This window comes from Wyeomyia smithii, chromosome 2, assembly GCF_029784165.1.
Source record: "Wyeomyia smithii strain HCP4-BCI-WySm-NY-G18 chromosome 2, ASM2978416v1, whole genome shotgun sequence".
NCBI lineage: Eukaryota > Metazoa > Arthropoda > Insecta > Diptera > Culicidae > Wyeomyia > Wyeomyia smithii.
The window spans coordinates 47,469,552-47,486,639 of record NC_073695.1 but is presented as its reverse complement, the minus strand read 5'-3'; positions in this window follow the sequence as shown (position 1 = coordinate 47,486,639).

Sequence of the window (17,088 nt, the reverse complement as noted above, 5' to 3'; positions counted from 1 at the left end):
GTCAGTGTGTCTTTTAAAGACTACCTGAAAGTTATTTCCCATCAGTCTTTCTCAAGACTACCTACTTTTGAATTTAACATTTGTTTTAACTTTTTTCGTACCACCTGAAATGGCTGGACGGAATAAGAAACCTCGCATCGCTGCGGGGAGGAAAAGAGAGGCATCTCTTTCTGACACTTCGAGTGTCTGTAGTGACAATCCTTTTGATATTTTGCCTGAGCAAGAAGCTGGTGAAATGGAAGTTGTTAATAATGAAACTATACAAAATATAAAATCTTTAAAAAAGGAGAAAGTTCCACCTATTGTGGTAACTATTTCTTCTGAATTTAATATATTCAAAAAGGAACTTTCAACGTTTGTTTCTGACGTTAAAGTTACCTATCAAATTGGCCGTAGAGGTGAATGCCGCTTATTAGCCGACTCAGTAAAGGGTCGTGATCGTCTTGTCCAGTATTTAACTGACAAGATGTACAAATTTTTTACATATGACACCAAGAACGCCAAGCCGTTCAAGGTTGTCTTGAAAGGTCTCACCAACGATCAAACCGTTGATGAGATCAAACTTACTTTAACAGAATTACTTGGCATAGCCCCTACCCAAGTAATTCTAATGAAACAAAAATCACGAGGCGAAAACAGTCAGAGAACTGGAATTTCCCTTGTTAATTATTTAATTCATTTTAACCGCAATGAGGTTAACAACTTAAAATTTTTTGAAAAAGCACATGCTTTGTATAATGTGCGTGTAAAGTGGGAAATTTATAGGAAGTATGGCGGAGGTGAAAGGCATATCACCCAATGCCGTACTTGCCAACGTTATGGCCATGGTTCCAAATTCTGTAACATGGACCAAAAATGTCTTAATTGTGGAGACTCTTCTCACAAAAAGGACACATGTCCTGTGAAAGAGAGTAAAAATTTTCGCTGTGCGAATTGTAACGGCAACCATATGTCAAATTTTTATCAATGCCCAGTCCGGTTAGCAATTGTTAAGGCAAGGCAAGGTAAACAAAATTCAATTTCTCAATTAAAACCAACTTCAAAACAAAATTCTCCAAGCGTACCAGTGACGCATAGTTTACCTACTCCTTTGCATACCCGTTTAACTTATGCACAGGTTACAGGTAGTTCGAACATTATACCGCCTAGTGTTGGTAGTTCGAAAATGACCGTTAATATGGGTAAGCAAAACACGCTAGAAAATAATTGTACACCTATCACTCCAGCTAATATTGCTACCGAAAATATTTTTCCTAATGTCAACTGCCTGGGGCCTATTACGGCAGGTAAACTTTCTTTTTTGCAACAGGCAATGTTCGATCTTATGAACGCCATGTTGCAGGCAAAATCAATGTTTGAAGCCATTCAAATAGGCACAAATTTTACTATTAAAATTGTTTCTAATTTAAAATTTAGCAATGATTTTAAATAAAACAATTAAAATATTAAATTGGAATGCTCGCTCATTGAAGGCCAATGAGAATGAGCTTTTTAATTTTTTAACAGTAAATAATGTGCATATTGCAATTATTACTGAAACATTTTTGAAACCTAACATAAAATTAAAATATGATCCCAATTACGTGGTTCATAGATATGATAGGATTCAGGGTTCCGGCGGTGGAGTTGCAATTGTTATTCATCGCCGAATCAAACATCGTGCTCTTCCCCATCTTGAGACGAAAGTTATTGAAACTTTGGGAATTGAAGTTCAAACTGAACTTGGGATTTTATTTATTGCCGCAGCATATTTACCATTTCAATGCACACGCGAGCTCAAAAATTATTTTAAAGGTGATTTACAAAAACTCACCAGAAATCGTTCGAAATTTTTCATAATCGGCGATTTTAACGCTAAACATCGTTCATGGAATAATTCTCAAAGTAATTCCAATGGAAAAATTTTATTCAATGATTGTTCTTCAGGATACTATTCTATTTTGTCTCCGAATAGTCCTACATGCTTTTCTTCTGTAAGAAACCCTTCAACAATTGATTTGGTGCTAACAGATCAAAGTCATGTGTGTAGTGATTTGATCACACATGCTGACTTTGATTCTGACCATCTTCCAATAACTTTTTCTTTATCACATGAATCAGTTTTAAACCCTATGAGCTCTGTTTTTAATTATAACAAGGCTAATTGGGAAAGATACAAAACTCATATTGAGAGAAATTTCAATAATGAGCTTGATTTGCAAAACGAAGTGAATATTGATTCCGCTTTGGAAGCATTAAAATGTGCAATTGTTGATGCCAGGAATTATTCTGTTCCAAAGGCTCAAGTGAAATTTGATTCATCAATAATTGACGAAAATCTTCAACTTCTAATTCGTTTGAAAAATGTCCGCAGACGTCAATATCAACGTTCTCGTGACCCTGTTTTTAAAACTATTTATAAAGATTTACAGAAAGAGATTAAACATAGATTTACTCTTCTGAGAAATCAAAATTTTGAGACTAAAGTTGAAAAATTGAAACCATATTCAAAACCATTTTGGAAGCTGTCGAAGATTCTTAAGAAACCTTCAAAGCCTATTCCAGTTTTAAAAGATGGTGAACGTTTTCTTGTATCCAATGAACAAAAGGCTCAAAGACTTGCTCAGCAGTTTGAGAGTGTTCATAACTCAAATTTGAATTTTGTGAGTCCAATTGAAAATGAAGTCACACGTCAATTTGGTTTAATTTCTTCCCAGAATTTTTTACCTGCAGAAATAATTGAAACTAACTTGAATGAGATTAAATCAATTATTAAAAATTTCAAAAATATGAAAGCACCTGGTGACGATGGAATCTTTAATATACTAATCAAACATCTCCCTGAGAGCACAATGGAATTTTTAGTGAAAATTTTCAATTGCTGCTTCAAAATTGCATATTTTCCCAAATTATGGAAAAATGCAAAAATTACTCCAATTTTAAAGCCGGATAAGAATCCAGCTGAAGTTTCAAGTTACCGACCAATCAGTTTGCTTTCTTCAATAAGTAAACTGTTTGAGAGAATTATTCTTAACAGAATGATGTCACACATCAACGAAAATTCAATTTTTGCAAATGAACAGTTTGGATTTCGCCATGGGCATTCCACTACTCATCAATTGCTCAGAGTTACTAATATGATACGAGCTAACAAATCTGAAGGTTATTCCACTGGAGCTGCTCTTTTAGACATAGAAAAAGCATTCGACAGTGTTTGGCATAAAGGTTTGATTGCGAAATTGCAAACTTTTAATTTTCCGATTTTCCTTATCAAAATTTTAAAAAATTATCTTACTGATCGAACTCTGCAGGTTGTCTATCAGAATTCAAAATCTGATAGATTTCCTGTCAGAGCAGGTGTACCTCAAGGTTCAGTCTTGGGGCCAGTCCTGTACAACATATTCACTTCAGATCTTCCTGATTTGCCTCCAGGATGCACAAAGTCATTGTTCTGCGATGACACAAGCATTTCCGTAAAAGGAAAAAGCCTTCGTGTCATATGCAGTCGATTGCAGAAAAGTTTAGATATTTTTTCTTCCTACTTGCAAAAGTGGAAAATCTCTCCCAATGCTTCTAAAACTCAAATGATAATTTTTCCGCATAAGCCTAGGGCGTCTTTCCTCAAGCCAAACAATAATCACGTTGTCAAGATGAATGGGGTTATTTTAAGTTGGTCCGACAAGGTTAAGTACTTGGGACTAATTTATGATAAAAAACTTATTTTCAAAGAGCACATTGAGAGTATACAAGCCAAGTGCATCAAGTATACGAGATGTTTATATCCTCTCATTAACAGGAATTCTAAACTTTGTTTAAAGAACAAACTTTTGATTTACAAACAAATTTTTAGACCAGCAATGCTTTATGCTGTACCGATCTGGTCAAGTTGCTGTTCAACAAGGAAGAAAACGCTCCAAAGGATTCAGAATAAAATTCTGAAAATGATTTTGAAGCGTCCTCCTTGGTTTGGTACACTCGAATTACATAGACTTACTGGTGTTGAACCATTAGAAGCTATGTCAAATAAAATTATTAACAATTTTCGACAAAAATCGTTGCAATCCTCAATTGCTACGATAAGCTCTCTTTATAGCCAATAAGTTAGCAATTAAGTTAGTTGTAAGTTAACTTCCCCTTTTCTGACAAGTAGGTTTAAATCCCTACGAATGATAAGTCCTTATTGCGAAAGCAAACAAATCCTAACAATTAAAAATTTCAAATTTCTAACAGTGCTGAGAAGTCACCATTTGTGATTGGACACACATACTCATTATTTACTAATATTTATCATAAATACTTAAGCTACTAACAAATCCCCCCTTAAAAAAAAAAAAAAAAAAAAAAAAAACAAACCATTCTAGCTTTAGTTAGATTTGATTTCAGCTCGTAGTCGGCAGCGAGGATAAAAAATTTTTTTTGAGTTATTAAGATTCTTTAAAGAGTAAGAAATCAGATATAATTGATGCCGTTGAACATTAATTTTTATTTGTGCCGTGTCAAATAAATATTAGATGAAGAAAAAAAAATCTGTAACTTCATTTGTATGCACCAAAACAAACGGTTCGGATCCTCAACCTTAACCTGACTATAATAAATGGCACTTGAGTTAGCGAAGTTGATGTTAGCAAATAATACGAAAAGGTTTCTATGTGAAAAAGGAAAGAGCGGATGCTTTTTAATGTAGATCAATGACAGACGAAAAATTAATATAGGTCAATGATGTGATGTCAGTGGTATTAAACATCCTACTAAGTTTAAACAAATTCTAATTTGAAGTACTTTGCCCTGCTAGCTATGTGTGAATATAACATCATTATTTAGTTTGATTATTATATATACTGGCCCTTTGGTTAGTTAAAAAACGAGGATTTTCTGCTGTTAGAATATATCTATATGATAAAGTCAAAATATGAAATTAATTCGTGTGACTTCAACTTTTTCGCGAATTGGTCACAATAGGAGACCCAAGTGGCCAATTTAGAAATGCTATGGCCAAAACAGGAGCCTAGACAAGTTTTTTGATTGCAAATATGTAAACAATACAACATAATTTTATTATTTAAACTCATCGTTAGTGCAGAATATGGGCGATTTCATCCGATTTCCCCGTTGGAATTATTCAATTACATATTTTTCGAAGGAAGAAGGACAAATATCTCTCATACATAACATACTATGGCCAAAACCGGTACTCTTATCCTACTCATCGATTCCATTTGGAAAGTCATCATAATGCATGAAAAATCTGGACTTCCTCAAAATCACGATTTCAAGGTTTTCCTCTCCCCACTTTCAAAACGACTAAGCCTATCTTTCTTGTATAAAGACATGATATTTTGTATAAGGACATGATTATAGTTATTAGATTTTTTTTTCTCTTACAGTGATTCTATGGAATCTATAATTTTTTGACTACGATATTCCTAACTACTATCAAGCATTTTAAGTGTTTAGCTCTGAATAACTTGCACTATCTAAGTGACGAATAACTAAAATTTGAAGTCACTATAAATAAATAAATAAATAAAATAAACTTGCACTGTTAGTGAGCACGTGAAAATCGTCTGTTTAGTAAAAGTGTTTTTTCACCAGTTTTTTGTTGAAACTAGTGTGTTTGATGTGAGTGGTTGCTGCAGGCTTCAGAGGCGCAAGTTCAATGAATTCAGTAATATAAGTACAAATTATTATTTCGATTTTGTTATGTGTTGATATTCGAGCTCATGCTCAGTGAAAAATATTTGGCGCCCTATCTAACGCCGTGCTGAAAGTGCAGGAAAATTTTTTTCTGCTGCTTTTTTTCGATCTTCATCATATATTCTTTATGCGTTTGCTTATGAAGGTAAGTGACATTTCCCGTCCATACAGTAGCAAACGCGTATAGACCATTTTACGAACTGGTAGGATACACGGTATTTGCTGATGTTGATGTTGCTTTTACGTGCGTTAAAATTTTATTCATAAATTAGGTTCTTAAACTTCTTGTAAAATGGTCTATAGTCGTGTAGTGTCGTTTCTGTATCGCTCGACCTGTGAATCATCGTATCTCGGTGCTCACAAGCATGGAAATTTTCACTCACTAGCAATATTTCATGCAAATGTGTTCTTCGTTTCATCAGGTATCGTTCAATTGTTTCCACTCGCGTACAAGTTTTTCATAGAAACGCTGCTGATTGTTTTTCGCTTCTAAGAGTTCCGAATACTATAGAAGAAGACTAAATGATTCCAACACGATAGTATTTATTGTATCCAAGTTCATGTACGGTATCGCGAGAATCTTTGAGATATTATCGCCAGTGATACAAAATTATGAATTCAAATGAACGTTAGATTGCGTTTAACTGTTTGCTTACCGGAGCAAATAGGTATCATCAATGCTTACGGAAATGGTAGCATGGTGCATGAGCATGTGATATTTGAAATCACTAAGAATCATCGCGGTATATCACGGTGAAAGCACGACCTGAAGTAACCGAATTACGCCTGCAAGCAACCAACATTTGAAAGAATCGCTGCGATCGCTCGAGTGCAATCGTATAGGGGCCGTTCAATAATTACGTAAGCAAATTTTTCCACTTTTTCAAACCCCCCTCCCCTCCTTGTAAGACATCGTAAGATTTTTTTAAATCCCCCCTCTACCCTAGTAAGATCTTACTGTATCTACTATATGTACATTTTTATTATAGTTGTATCATCCTGTAGCAAGCACAATACTTCGTTTCCTCTTCCGTCCTTAATTCGAGTTAATCGTCCTTCCATAATTTTCTTTTTATGAATTTTACCGTCCGCACTTTCATAAACATGGTTATTTGAACAGCTGCATCAACAATGTTTTTCTTACGTAAGATAATCAATTCACCCCCCTCTCTCCCCTGTAAGACTGCGTAAAAAAATTGCACACCCCCCCCACTCCCCCCCACTTTGCTTACGTAATTATTGGACGGCCCCATACGATTCTTTCGTGAAACACTCGCTATATGTTGCTCGCTCCCCCTAAAGCAGGCAATACTGAAACAAAATCATCAAAGAAAGCTACCATATATTTCTTTGCTAGGGTGACTGCTCCTATATTCATCTCAGTACCTATATTCATCTCATCACGCCTTTTTGATCAATTTATCGTTAAATTTTACCATATTTTCAACGTAAAACTTTTAGCCACTTGAGAAAATCGAGAAGCAAATAAATTTACTTTCAAGAATTTGTAGAAATTTGACGGTAAATTAGACAAATGAGACAAATAAGATGAATATAGGTGCATCAAGCTGTTGAGATAAATAATGGAGCGATTACCCTATAAGTTGTCTCTTGCATGCGTGAGAATGTGTAACTTATAATAGCGATGGTTCGCTGGGATTAAAAGTTTATGAATAGCAAGTTCAGAAATGATACCCGAATGATTGTTATGCGATACGATTTTTTCCATCCTTGGGTACTCCGTTTCTTCAGTTTTCGTCGATAACGTTCCTGGTTGTGGTAGATGCGTAAACGTGTGGATGACTTTATGCGGTGAATGGTTGTAGAAAGGACATCTGTGCAAGCGCTGCAATGCTGTTGCAATAACTTATTTCAATTCATGTTTCCAGCCGCAGAAAGGAGCACGACAACAACTATTGATAGTCATAGATTAGTCTCATAAAGGATTATCACTTATTTTTGGGATATTTTTTTTTTTTTTGAGTTCTCCACATTCCTTCCTTATTTCGAACAATTTACCTCTCACTGGTTAATATATACTCATTGTTACGATACGCAATATTATTCGTAACGTAAAAATATTGACAGATTGCTTTAGCTCACGGCTCGAGGCTCAGGGCACCGCTTACTTCGAACTTTGGGTTTTACATGAGGATGGATGAAAGCTTTTTTAGAGGTGGAGGGATTAGCTCAGGGGGCTATCACCGATTGATGTTTTGGATACATTCATGTTGATGTAATATCTAAGTAACAGCATGAGTTTTGCATTGAATTTTTATCTAAACTGTATAAAACATCTTAAGTTGATCAGAAGTGGTTAAGATATCATTTAAGTGAAAAAACTTGTTTTAGGCAGTATACTGAGGTCGTTTTTTACGCGAGGGGTGCGTTTCAAATTTGTATGGACCTGCGTAAAAAGACCTGTTTGGAGTTGAAACATAACGAAGAAAATCATTCTAAAATGCCTGAACCTCGTTTGAATATGATAGTGGTCAATCTAGAGAGTAAAATGCAATATTTTAAATTTTGAGTATTTACACCGAAGATTTGTGAAATTTGATCTCTCGTGGCCTAAAACGGAAAATGTGACTGAAATGAGGTCGATATCTTGTACCATTTTTGAGTAATGGAATAATGCAATCCGCGTAAAAAACCGCGTAAAAAAAGACCTTACTGTATTTAGGAGAACAAATTAGTTAAAAAACGATATTTTAAAACTTTAAAAATACGAAGTTCCCGAAGGGTCCCGATTCTGAAAATATGTTTACTTTTACCTCAAAACATGCCCAAACAAATAGAGCGGGGGCCTAGCGTGGTTGGTAACATCTCCACCACGCTCGACGCCTGGGTTCGAATCCCACCGCCGACATAGGTGTCGATGGTTGTGAGGTGGCGTGATCCACTCATAACCAACCCAACTGGTCTAGATTCAATCCTAGCCGACACCGGGAGATTTTCTGAGGCGAAAAATCTCTGGGATCACGCCTTCCATCGCATGAGGAAGTAAAGCCGTTGGCGCCGGTCCGTTAATCAACGGGTCGTAAGTTAGGGTCCTGGGTGGAGTCGCCTGCCTGGGCGTCGGTGATTGGCACAACATCAGTGACGGAACTAGACCGACGGAAAATAAGCAAGAATAAAAAAAAATGGCCAAAAAAATAAGTAATACTTCACAAACATTCACAATTTTAAATAATTTGATTTCAAAAATTGACATAATTTGACCTAAAAATCACTCTATCTCGGAGTTGGTTCAACAGAATTCCTGTTTAGAAAAAAAAAATTTGTTATTATATAAAACTTTCTAGAACATCTGAAGTTGATCAGAAGTAGTTGAAATATATTTTAAGTGAAAAAACTAGTTTTAAGGTAGTCTTTTAAAAAAGACAGTTATATCCCTTCAGAGATTAGACCTAGGAATGTCATGTCTTCAGCAAAGTTTCATGAAATTGATAGCTCTACAACAAAGTTAATTTTTCTAATTGTAATACTAGCTTAATAAGCAATTTATGAAAATGCCAGATAATTTTGATCAGTATTCTGAATGTTTCTTCTGAAGACACCAAACCCCTCTAAAATGTAAGGAAAAGTAGGAAGAGACTCTTGACCGTCTCTTTTCAAAAAGCCCCACTGTGCGTTGGCGTTCCGCCAGACAAAATATTTATTTAGGGCATTTTTAAGGCCTGTTTTTTTATAATCCTCCGTATAATTTGAGCGACGTATCTGTGCAATTATCTTCCGCCGTGAAATTTATTGTTGAGACCTTTTACAATTTATTTTTCTTGACTTACTTTTAACAACATTTATTTGACACGGCACAATACAACAAAAAAAAATCTTTAACGGCGCCAGTTTAATCTAGTGTCTTAATTTTTAAGGTATCCTAAAAACTAAAAGCAAAGTTTTCATCCTCGATGCCGACTACGAGCTAAATTTATTTCTAGAATTGAATAAAAAGAACATTTTTTTTTTCAAATCGCTGATTTTTTTTTTTTTTTGTAAAAAAGTATTGTTTACTGTTTCAAAAAAAATTATTTACATATTATTCAGATGAACATCTTATGTAAAACTCAAGCTCGCCAACATCGATCCTACCGTTAACTTCATTAACGTAGGTGATGTATATTATGAAGAGTTTCAATAAAATTAGGCGTATATTTACCAAGGCAGGCCGCATTAGATCGTCGAATGCGAGTCGCCGCCACCCACCAAGTATAGAGGATATCTGTTGTTGCACCCACGCCCATGCGTGTGCTACACGAGCGCAGCCACTGAATTTATGCTCCAGCGATTCAACCGTCGCATTACAGTGAAGACAGTTCTCACCGTCAGCTCGTTGGATGATTCGCATCAACCGTCTGTGCTCCGTCTTCTTGTTTACGAACAGGTAGAGGTTGCTACGCAGGTTTGACGACATCTGTTTGTTCGCTATGTTGGTCCATATTCGTCTCCAATTTTCACCTGGATATTTTCGCTCAACACAGGGCGTTTCAGTCCGTTCGAGGAACAGACGGTGTATCTGGTCACTCGAGGGATTTGCTCGAACAAGTGGGGGAAGAAGGGGAATTTGCTGTGAAATAAACTTGAGGCATGGGAGGTCTGTGGGGGGAGGGGTATTCTGGTTCAGTAGGGATTGATAGAAGGGAAGGGAGCCACTCGCCTGCATGTGCCGATTCAACAGCAGCGCTTTGACTTTATAGAAGGTAGTTGGAGCTTCAACCCTCCGGATTCTATGTCACGCGCAAGCTGCTCCATTGGAACGCGCGCCGGTAGTCCACGCCACAAAAGGACCCCATGGATGCAATAATTCTTGACGTGTAAACGCAGTGGAAGAATTGATGCCACATACCAAATCTTGGACGTCGCAAAAGTATTCAGCAGTATTACTTTCTGCTGAAGGTTTAGGCTCCTCAGCGAAAGCAGCCACAAATGCTGGGCAAATTTTGACACGAGCACGTCCCAGTTTATTTTAACCATTGCCCGAATCGAATTGGTGAAAAATACGCCGAGTATTTTGATCGTCTCAGCGGTTTGAAGCCATTGAGCATTCAGTGGATTTCCATCAACCAGCCCGACGTCTATTGCGACAGTTTTTTGTTTGTTGAGTTTTGCTCCGGCTGCTCGCTCGAAGCGGTCGAAGAGTTCATTGATGGTTTCAATCGCACACATGCTGGTGACTACCACAGATATATCGTCTGCATAGGCTACCACGAGATCGGGGGCGACCTGTTGCTCAAGCCGCTTGAAGAAAGGATGTATGTATATGACAAATAGTAGCATGGACATCGGGTCTCCCTGCCGAACCGAACGTTCGATGGGGAAACGTTGCGAAAGATGCCCGTTCACTAGCAGCCGAGAGAAAGATTGTTCGGCAAGACGTTCTAGTAGGCCGACGAAGGCTGGGTTTATTCCCAGCTGCAGCATGGTTTCGTAGAGGAAAGGATGAGACACCCGATCAAAGGCATGATCGAGATCATAGCTTATCAGCTTCCCTTTTCGCTTCGTCGCTTTTAGCTCTGCAATGCGGTCTTTCAGAGAAAGAGTGGCTTCGAAGATTGAGTGCCAGTCGTTTTCACACTTCTGTATGTCACTCAACACACGGTGAGTTTTTACCACGAGCTCGAGACGTGCTTTCAATATTCTCCCGAGAATTTTAAAGTCGGCGTTCAGGAGACTGATTGGACGATATCCTCGTGCAGTGTTCGCCGTTCCTCTCTTTCAGACTAGCACGATAACCCCGTCAGCAAAATCGGCTGGTATTTCCGAAGTTAGGGCCTCGTTCAAAACGAGGCTGATTCGTTGATTACTGGGTATCTTGATCCACTGGGCCAGGAAATCATGGAAGGCTTGTGTTCCTCGGGCCCTGTAGAATTCGTGTGGGGTCTAGTCGCTGGTTCCGATTCCGGGGTCTAAGTGTGTTCTTGCCGTTTTGTAGGATGTAGGCGGAAAGGATTGGGACTAGAGTGGGGTATGAATGGATTTCAGGAAAATGTATTTGAGGGACATGTAGGTTAGGTCCAGGCTCGCCAAGACATCACGAACAGGGACAGCCGACTGCCTACCTCTGGCCTGCAGGGAAGTTATTAATTTAGACTTGGCGTGTACGGTGTACACTGTGACCGTGTACGGTGTACACTGTGACCAAACAACGTGCTTGATAACCTTCACCAAAGCCACAGATACCACTTTCCCCGAGCCAGGGGGTAGGGAGTACGCAAATGTCCACGCTTGTCCACGGTAGGGGAGGGTAGAAGTAATGATAATGTCCCATAGTAGATAAAGTCCCATAGTGATAAAGTCCCATAGTGAAAATAATGAGCGTTGCCCCCCCCCCCCCCCCACTCCCCCTCTAGTTGTTGACATTGGTGCAGAATTTTGTTTTCAAAAACTCTAATAGCACAAAACGACATCTTTCGCCCATAGAAACATCTGTGTACAGTATGAGCCAGATCAAAAATAATTGATTGAAATGCTTGCCCTATAACGCGTGGAATTGCACAGGTTTTTCAGTTGATCCACCAAGGACATTGCAGCTGCAAAAGTACCGGGCAAATCCGCCTGCATCAACTAGCTTAGAGTATCGGAACCGAGCTGTGACAATTCCTTACCTTGATTCTCTTGTAACCTCACTGGGAACACGGTTCGGTGAAGATAGTAATTTGTCCAGTTTTATTGTAAGAGGAAGAGTCAAGAGGTGTTTGTCGCGGTTTTATAGAGTTCAACGTGAAGGAAAGTTTATTGGGGATCCTGAGAATAACCCCATGCTTATGTCCGTTTACATGGGATGGCCCTAATTCTACTAAGATTCGAATCCACCACCCCCAGCTCCCGTGGGGCATACGTTAATTCCAGTTTTACCTTAAAATAGTGAAAATAGTGCAATGATCTAAAGTTATTGTCTAGTCTCATGACAATGGCATGTACATTTGATTAGCTACCATGTACTTAGGATTTTCGCAATACTTTCATCGAACCTTTTTTTTTCGCCTCTAGGTGGGATTTGAAAACCTTCCTCGTGCGAACGGCTTGCTCACAAGTTAAATCACAATCCAAATCGGTTGAACATCCAAAACAAGCTAAGAGCTCCGAACTACTAGTTTGCCTTTGCACCCCATACTGGCGGCACATCCTGTCACGCATCAACAAATCAATTCGAACGAAACTAAACAGCTACAATTCATATTTCGAAACAAAAAGCGGTTTTTTTTAATATACGAGCGCACCTAGAGAGAAAAAAATCCAATTCCTACCATTCTCACAGTCATTCAAAACTATAACAGATTCATTTCAACTATTAGAAACTTCAGCAAGAAAAAAAACCTCCACGTGAAAGCGAAACAAATCGCAACGAGACAGGGCGCCCGAGCATTCCAGGAAGCAGGAAAAGCGCACAGCATCACGTCACGAAACGGGTTTGCTATCCATTTTTTTTTTATTTTCTTCCCAAAGGACGGTCGTTTACCGGGGGCCTACGGGATACACAGCAGCAGCATCGTCGGTTGTGTCGTCCTCGTCACTGTTATCGCGTTAAAGGGTCATACCTATTTGAAATAAAATTTGAATAAATGAAATCACGTTTTGCTCTAGATTTGTTCTCGTTCGTCCTTCATCTGGTCGGCTGCTGTTGTTATGAATGTATTCCAGCACGCATCAGCCCGGCAGAACAGTCATAATGGAACAGTCTGGAGTAACCAAGAGAAGAAAAAAATTATATAATTGAAAAATGAATTATACAAATCTGACCCTTCCGTGAACGGAGTGCGTGTTTGTCTTTGCCTGTGCCGTTCCGTCGGTATCTCTCAGCTGCTGCCGGTTGCACAAGCGGGCACAATACGGAAAGGATAAGGCAGGCATCAGTCCAAATCCGTGCATATGTTGGAAAAGTGGCCCAAATTCGGTCGGGCTGTAACAGCGAATAAAAAAAAACACAAAACAATTTGTGATATGCATTCGTTCGGTTTGCAGGATTCTGTGGGAAAAGGGTTAAGGATCGCGTTAAAAACTTGGCTGTTCAGGGTAATAACGTTGTTGAAACAGGGATTTAGTGCTAGTGAAATGGGGAGAGGCGACCGGATCGGACGAGTTCAACAAATGAAAATTAAAGTACAACAAAAACGATATGTAAACAAAGCCATCTTTTTTTTTTGTTACACAAAAAGATAAAACTCTCGCCACGAAGGACCAGCAAAAATATTGTTAGTTTTTTTGCGATTAACACCATGTTTAATGATAGAAAAAACTTAGAGTATCTGTTTTCAATGTACGGTTTAATGAACGTTTGATGGGATTTTCTAAATTAATACAAAATTGTTCCGTGCCATTTGACAAACGCGTTGAGACTTTCCCGGTATAAGAATGGACCAAAAACATTTCTCCAAAATTATTAAGAAACAATTTGCACACATATTTAACATAGGTCTTTAAATTCATCAATCCATTTGTTGTAAGACTTACCACAAGCACGAAGGCCTAAACACGAAAAAAACCTTTTTTAATGGCATCAGCTAGAAAAAAATGCGAGGTTTTTACCACAAATCGTCTCCATTATCACATCATATCGTTGCATTAGCTAACTCCTTGTTCCCCGCGAGGGCAAAGTCAATTTGAACAATAGACACAAAATCTGCATCGTAAGCACCCCATATAACGGGCACGGGAATACCTGCGAAGGAATGCCAGCAAAACTCCTGCATCCACAAAGTTTATGACCTCACAACGGCAACAACATACAAGCATCTTTCTCTCTCTCTCCCAAAGTATCACGTCGTCATCGACATCATCGTCGTCGGTCGTCGCCGTCGCCGCGGGCTAGTCGTTTAGGTTTCAATAAAAATCATTAGCTCCCCTCCACCCACCGAAAGCGAATGGTAAACTATCTAAATTGTGTTCAACCTGCTTCGAACCAGCCGGCCGGGAAGTTGACCCTAACGAATTGACCCCACGTTCGCCAATTCGCCTCAGCAGAGGCGAGGATGACCAACGCGAAAGCTTGTTGCGCTAAACCCTAAGAAGCGAAAATATGTTTCTCTTTTAGCATACTCATGCTAATATCAATTGACACCATTCAATGGGCGCAATCTTCAGTACCGCGTGGTAACTATCAGTTGCTCCATGGGAAAAACGAATTGCGCATTTTTCGCTTCCTCACAGGAATGATATTTGATTGGGAAATAAACCGGCTTATTGTTCGGCGCCTACACGGTACATGTGCGGTCTTCTCTGAAAGGCACTCAAAAATTGATTGCAAATGTTTGATATACAATTTCACAACGTAAAAACGAAAAATAAACAGATACTTAATATATTGAAAACTGCAATTATGTGCACTCTGTAAAAACTTTATTGATGAAACTTGTAAACTTATTATATCCTATCCTTTTGAAAACTTTACCTGCTTCGTACCTACTTCTTTTGCTCTATTGAAAAGCAATAATTTAGTATTAACGCTTTATGAGAAGCAAAAGCCATGGGTTCGTACCTATTTTCGAGTGTCGGAGTTTGGAGCGGATAATCGAAAGTTTTTGCGTTCTTAACCATTTATTATCAATACATATTTATTGCAACAGCACAACCCTAGGAAATTTTTTATACTGACTGCTTACGAAAATGCCGATAGTTGGACGTTATTAACTTTTTAGACCATCTTGGGGTTTAAATGGTGCTGGGCACTGAATTTTGTATTCAGGGTGCCATTCCAGCTCTGGAATACTAGCATAGGGAAGTATTTTTCTTTAGTTTTATACATGTTTTTGAGAATCAGAATCACCATTTTAGGTATCAAAATAGCATTCAGCACCGATTTTCTGTCTTCAGTTCTGGTGATACAGTAGTCCCGGTTCTGGAAAAATCAATATTGAGGAATATTTTAACATGTTTCTCAGTTGAAAACAGCTTAGCAGAAAGTAGAACTGACCAAAAGGCTTTATTATGGTGCATATGGAATTTATGGGAAAAATTTTAACTGCCAAATTTCGTTGAGCGAAAGTTTTAAAAAGTTTTGCTATCTCGGAATTAGTCCCTATGCATTTTTTTCGATTTCGAATGATTCATGAACCTGTGCTCTTTTTCATTGGTCCAAAAAGTTAAACTTTGCACACTTCGAGGCACCACTTCTCGAAGTCCGATTGAGCTCGAGAACGTTTTTCGAGCACCATGCCAATTCCAAAAATAGCTGCATCAGAGGATATTTCATCTTTGACTTTCTGAAAACGGTAGCCGTTATCATTAATTTAAAATTGTCGTCGGACAAAAATTTTTCGTTCGAGAAATGACGCATAATCGAGAGTAAGACACTACGCCGCCGTAGTTTCTGCAGTCCGAGCCGGCCGCCGACCCGCCGTCGAAAGCGGCAGCCTCTCGCACACAAACGATTGATCTACTGGTTCACTAGGTCTACTCAAACTGAGTTTCTTCCCGAACGAGCGGTAGCGAGTAAGGACACCATTCGCTCGAACAGCGAGTTGGCCAGAGGCCTCGAGTGTATTACTTTCCACTTGATACTCTGATGCGAAAAATATGTGAAGATGATGACGATAACACTGTATTCCGCCTCACTTCCACTCGACCTTGCGTCTATTTGGCCTCGCGTTCATTCGGCCTCGCGTCCATTCGGCCTCGTGTTTATTCGGCCTTGCGTCCATTCGGCCTCGTGTTTATTCGGCCTTGCGTACATTCGGCCTCGCATCCATTCTGCCTCGCGTCCATATGTCTCGTGTCCGTATGCCTGCCGTCCGTTATGCCTAGCGTTCTTAACCTCGTGTCGTTGTATGCCTCGCTTCTGTATGCTTAACGGGGTGTCATCTTTTAGAATAGTCATGTTTATTGATTGTAATCAGAAAGTTACTATAATGCACAAAGAATTGACTTTCTTATCAGTTAAGACCCTCTTTTCTATTCAGTGGTAGCCCCTCCCTCCATCCTGAGTATGTATGACAACATTTTCTATAATAAAAACGCGTATGCCAAATTTAGTGTGAATCGGTTTCAGCATTCCAGTATTAAGGTGAAACATACATGGGTCATTCCATACGAAGAGTACATGCTACTTGGACACGACCATCACAGATTTTGCTGAAAGTTGGGGGAATTATTTAGCTAGTTTATTTTGGAAATATCCCAATTCTGGTGTCGATGCGAATACCCCCCGCTTTATGGGGCCACCGTTTTCGTTGCGAGGCATCGCATTTTTTTTTGTCAAAACCACTTTTTTTCTGTTTTTCTCAAATTTATAAACGTAAGACGCCCGAAAAATACTGATAGGTAATTCTGGAGGAAAACAAAGCAAGGAATCCATAAAAAATATTATTTTTGACAGGAATTGTTAAATTTGCATTTTTCGGCAAATTCGACTTATTTTATTTTAAATTTGATAGTTTCATCGTATTTCTCGGAAAATTTTACGTAAAAAACGCTTATCAT